Consider the following 6,000-nt stretch of genomic DNA (forward strand, 5'->3'; position numbering starts at 1 on the left):
CCCTAAGAATGGGAGGAATCTGGGGTGGGAAAATTGTTGGACTTCATGGTAAGAGGACATACAGATGGAAACCAGGAATGAGTCACTGAGCTGAGGGCATTAACTTGTCAGATAAGTGCTGCTTCAATGCGGGCAGATGTATGAATCTTCTGCTTTTGCTTCTGCTTTAGATACCATGCTTGTCTGAATTTGCTTGTAATCCTGCTGAAAAATGTTGATGTGGATCTATGGACCAAGTTTGATCTGATTGGAAAGCCTACACTGAACATCACCAGAAAGTACCTGAAAGTCAGGGAAGCTGAAGCTCTGAGATCGCCATTTAGCCAAAATTGGTGGAAAATTCACAAATGAACGCATTCTCATTTAGTATAATTTCTGGGTAAAGTTTGGCCAAGTTGGATGAACTACTGTTTCGGTGTAGCAAACCCTGGAAACTGTATAAAGGGACCCATATTATGTTGAAATCTGGCATGAAGACTAAGTTGGCTTCGGAGTGATCATTCAAAACCCCTTTCTCAATAGGTCTCTGCTTGTAACAACTGGGCATCCAGAACAACGATCTGCTGCGATTAAATCACCAGATTGACTAGTCTTGACCCTGAGGTCTAATACGACATACAAGGACGTCTTAGACTGTAGGTAATCCAGCATCACCGGTTCCCTGCCACCAGCAACATAAGGTCTGTTTGGAGGAATGAAAGCCACCTTTGCTTTGGGGCTTTACAGCCAAACATCTAGTGAAAGTTATGAAACCACTCGTTGCTGCAGGACTGATCTGAGACTGTTCGGCTGCATCTTGGAGAGGCTCTTCCACAGCACTACACAGTTAAATATTGAATGAAAGCGTTCATGAGACAATTCAGTGGTTGCCCTGCATTATCTACTTTCCATGCATGTGTGTGCATCCACTTTAACTGAAATGAACTTGTAAAGTTCTTATATACCCTTTCTATAGCCAGGCTGGGACTTTTTCATGCAACAGAGAACAAGGTCAGAGTCGACTCAAACATAAGAAGGCAAGGCTTTTCTCCTTCCCCTCCTTTTCTGTGCATGGGGATGTCCACAGCCAGCTTCAGTTCTAAATGCAGTTTCCATAACCAGACAAGGATCCAGTCTGGTTTTGTGAATCAGCTGCACATGGATGACATTCTTCCTCAAATTAAGACCAAATTTGACTTGAATGCATACAAATGCAAAATGGAAAGTTGTTTTGAGGTCAATTTTAATGAAGTGGACTTGGACCTTCCATCGGTTATTTCTCGTAAGAACCATGTGGAACTGGTTGTAGTTGGAGAAAACAAGGAATTGTACCACAAGCTGCTTTGTGGTATTTATGGATAGACTGCATCCAGAGGGAATCAAAACCACCCTGAACAAGATGCCACCCATCTCATCCACTGGTCTGAGATGGTTCCCAGTGCCTTAAGCATCTCTAAGAACATGCAGAAGGAAAGGACTCTGTGGAAGTTTGTCCTGTTGCCAGTAAGCATTTATCTGGAGTATACCCAGAAGAAATCTCCAACTTGCTTTGCCTACCTGACCAGATGGACAGAAGTTAATGAGTTAAGTTTGTGGCTGGGTTGAGGAAGACCCAGACATGTCTCGAAGCGCCTGGATGGCCCCAAGGTCAAAGGAAGAAAAGATGTAAAGCCTACATGCATCCATATCCAGTTTGGAGAAAGCATGGCAATACCAGTGGAAACTATGGATAATAAATGAAGCTCTCATAGGACCAGTGAAAGTAACAAAGCGTGGATATAATTAATAGCTGAACAGACCAGCAACTTCTACTGCACTCCCTCTTGTGTCTGAGAATGGATTAAAGATCTCATCTGCCCTCACCATGGTTACGGTCTGAAGTGAACTCTGCACTGCCCTCCAATGTATTTGTTGCCCAGCAACCATGTCGAAATGAAGCATGTGGTCGTGACGTTGGATCATTGTACTGTTCATTCTGTTTATACTACATGCTGAGAGGAGAAAGAGGTAGTCCAGGACTACACGTTCCTGAGTTCAGCTGGATGACTAGACTGGACATTAGATTTGAAGCAAAGATCATTCTGTCTGCACCAAGATGTTGAAAGTCTGCCAACTCTGGAAAGTTCATGCAACTGCAGCTTCTGTTGGAACAGCAGAACCAGACTTGATAAGGCTAAATTGATACTGAAGGTTGCTTTAGCTTGGAATGATTCTGGTTCAGTGCTGTGGGCAGTTCTGATACAGTGCTAGCATAACCAGTAAGCTTGTTGTGCTAGTTAACTGTGGCGACGCAAGATCTTTGGTGGAATCAGTTTAATTTCCTACCTGAAGGAAACTAAACCACCATGTCAACCTAACTCTGGTTCCTATACAAATGAGATGAAATTTATGCAAAAAATGGCAATGCCAAAATATCTCTCCACAACCATTGACATGCTAGGGTCTTGTCATTTGACCTGTTAATACAAATATGAAACAATGAGATGAGTTGGGATAAATTATGCTACCCACTTCCAACAGGAAAATTGTACAGAAGTGGAGGGCTTAAGGAATTATGGGTTTCAAGAAGAAATAAGGAGCAGTTTATATCAAAGTAAACTGCACTGATTAGAAAGATCTCCTTTTGGTAGATTATAATTCCCCAAAATGTGGATTAATGTTCAACCATTCCTGGTTACACTGGGGATAACTCGGGAGCTGATTGTAAAGGCCAGAATGCTGCACAAGCTGCTGGACATGGACAGTTGTCTGCATCCTCTGCCCAGCGCTGTGGAAAATGTCTTCAGTCATGCTTTAGCTTCACTGCTAGACAAACACAGGAATTTTCCTGCCAGCATCTCCAGAGCAAGGCATCATGAAAACCAACGTACAATCTTAAATCCCTTCCTCAGACATTGAGTGTTCAAATGAATGTAGCTGCTAACATACAGAAGGCATAAATTAGGTTTAACAGAACAATGTCTGTCTATAGATGTTGAATCTCTGCTTTAATCTGAGCCTAAACACCTTTTGAAAGAAGCTTGTCTTAGCTGCTTGTATGGGGAATCTTCTTTGTGGCATGACCCAAACCATGTGACCCCAGGGGAGGGTTGCAACATGGACCAGGCCATCTAGACGTTTCCTCTTTGGTTTTAATCACAACGGACTGCCATTAATGGCATCCTCCATCCTGAGATGTTTGACTCCTGAGGTGAAGACTGTCCATGAAGACCAAACAGGATTGCCGATGGCGCATTGAAGTAGGACTGGTAAAAGGTTAACACTAAGGACATAGAGGTAGCCTGCAGCTGCGTCGTGGAAAATTTCTGGATGGACACAGTCCATAAATGTGGATCTGATCGAGTAAGCAGTTGTAGCTTTAAGCACCATCATGCAGAGTGAAACCGTTACCAGTCTGGTGTTGGCTCAGTGGTCCAGTTCAGATGTGATATTCAGGATACATTTGACAGCCTGTAGGATGCCCAGATGTTGGGATCTGCAGGATTATCTAGAACTGGAATGTCTAGACCCTCTCTAACCAGTCTGTCTGAACTCTGTCCTGTGTTTACTCGTCTTCCCGTTTGGCTGCTCGGCTGCTTTTCTCAGTAAATTGGTACATTAAAGGGTAAAATATGACTTGTCAAACTGAGCTGAATGTTTAAATGGTTTTGACCCAGTCTTGTCAAAGAAGCCCATCCTGCAGCTGAAAACTGCTACAGCTGTTTCCAGTTGAGTAGCAGAAAACCAGTATGAACTTTAAAGGCCACAACTGATCCTGGTTTCACTTCCTTCAGAAGAATCTAGTTTTAAGTTGTAGGAGAGCTCAGATTTCTGTAGGAAAGCTTCATCTGATGCAGGTCCAAAGCCGAAGAGTTTTTCCCACCAGAGGCCGGAGTTTGTTACTGGGCGAACTGGTCTGTGACGAGAACCCCTTGATGGCGGCACTTCTGACTTGGTAATGTTGGTTCAAAGGTTTAGCTTGTTTTCCTGCTTCTGTCTGTAAAATGGTCTTTATTTAAATCCTGAAGGCTGGAAGACGTTTGGACTGGAAATCGACGTCCTGAGCAACACCAACCTTCAGATGTCTCAACGTCTGGAGGTCGCGGTCCGGCGGGCTTCATGCTGGTGGAATAAACGTTGGAAGACTTAAAGGTAAAAACCTATTTCTAAAGGTGTAGAAGATGTTTAATGTTGAAATAATTGTTTCTGATTTAAGTTTTTTTTCTTTGTTCCTTACAGTTGAAAAGGAGAAAAACTGCATCTGCTTGAACTGGTTGGTCACAGTGGAGATGGACAAGGCGCCTGGAAGACTAACGCGGCCGCCTGCAGGAAGGGAAGCTTTGAGATGCGCACTCGTCCACATCAGGTCTGTTAAATATTCGTGTTTTCATGTCAGGCTACAGCTGAAGTTTGAGTGGAAGCAGATTTGATTTGTGGAAATAAAGATGAACCAACTTTGTCGCTGCCGACCCCCCCCCCCCCCCCCCCCCCCCCGTCATTTTTGTTTACAGATCCACTGCAGCAAAATGAACTTTTTCAGGACAAAAAACTTGACTTTTTCATGAAACTAATGGTGATGCTTTTATTTTGTCGGATCCAGGAAGCCAGATCATCACTTCCCCTGTGAGAACCAGTCAGTCTGAAGACCTGCTCTGCAACGTAATGCTGGAACCGTCCATAAAGACTTCAGTCTAAAATAAACTGAATTTAGACATTAAATGTGGAATTGATCAGAGCCCCTGCAGAGGCAAATGTAAGAGTTGCTGCTTATTGAAAGAGTAAACCTCCTGTAAAACTTCCTCCTGCAGTTTAAAACCTTGTTTTTATTTTCAGGAAGCATAATTTTTGTTTAAATCAGCTGATTTGGTTTAAACCTGATTACCATGTGAATAAACACCTGAACACAAGATTCAGTCTGAATCTTGATGGATTCACATCATAGCTCGACTGAAATACGAAATGCTTTCATTTTTATTACGCTTAGTTCCAAATGTAACTTTATTTAAACATGTAGTTAAATATGTCCTCAGACCAGAGATGTTTAAAACTGTCCAGACTGAGTTTTGGATGCATTTAACTTTTTCACATGAGAAAACCCTTCAGTTAATTTCTGAGTAATTCAGCAGATTTCTGAACTCAAACCTGTGGAAGTATTTCCTTTAATGCTTTCAACATTTAGTCTTTTGTCAAACTGGATTCTTTCAGCTATGGAGGAAAAATCCTCTATGGATTTGCTTTTTTTTTCATTTTTTTTTTAAAATATACGCTTTGTAAATAAACACTGATATTGTGACTTATGCTGGATTGTTTGTGCATTTAGAATAAAGCCCACCTTGAGTGGTCTTAACCTTTGAACACCAAGCTGTTTGTCTCATTTCTGGATTTATATGGATTCTAAAGGAGTAAAAAGTCCTGTTGGGATGTTTTATTCTGGAAAAATGCAGATATTCAGAAGGTTTGAGCTGCTTCAGGGGTTCATTTAGCTTAGAAAAGGTATGATTCCACCATGATGCTCCAGCCTGGTTAAGTTTTAATCTGGGTTCAGTGTCGACTGTTTAAGGACACAAATGAGTAAAAACGTTTCTTTTTATAACAAGTTTTAGAATAAAATTATCTTAACGACCTCCACCACTACCAAACTCTGAAGAACTGAGGCGAAAGTTACACCTGATAAGTAATCTCGTAATAAAACTGAAAACTTATCAAGTAAAAAATCAGACACAATTGTCCCTCTGGTGCAGCTAAAGATGAAGACAAGTGGTTTGTAGTTCTTATGCAAATATGAAAGTAAATGTGTTATTTTTTTCATGAATAAAGGGTAGACTTTTTTTTTTTTTTTCCTGTGGATTTATTTTTCAAAGTAAAATGCTTGAAATGGTACAAAAGTAAACTGTAAATCCAAGATTATACAAATCTGGAAAATATACATTTGTGAATTGGAAGAAACAAAAAGCTTCAAGGAACACAAAATGGGCAAAATATTTGAAGCTGTCTAGCAGCAACGGAGTGATCAGGTGTTAAAGCAAAGTTAACATCTGTAGG

Source organism: Telmatherina bonti (assembly GCF_933228915.1).
Source record: "Telmatherina bonti genome assembly, chromosome: 18".
NCBI classification, from domain to species: domain Eukaryota; kingdom Metazoa; phylum Chordata; class Actinopteri; order Atheriniformes; family Telmatherinidae; genus Telmatherina; species Telmatherina bonti.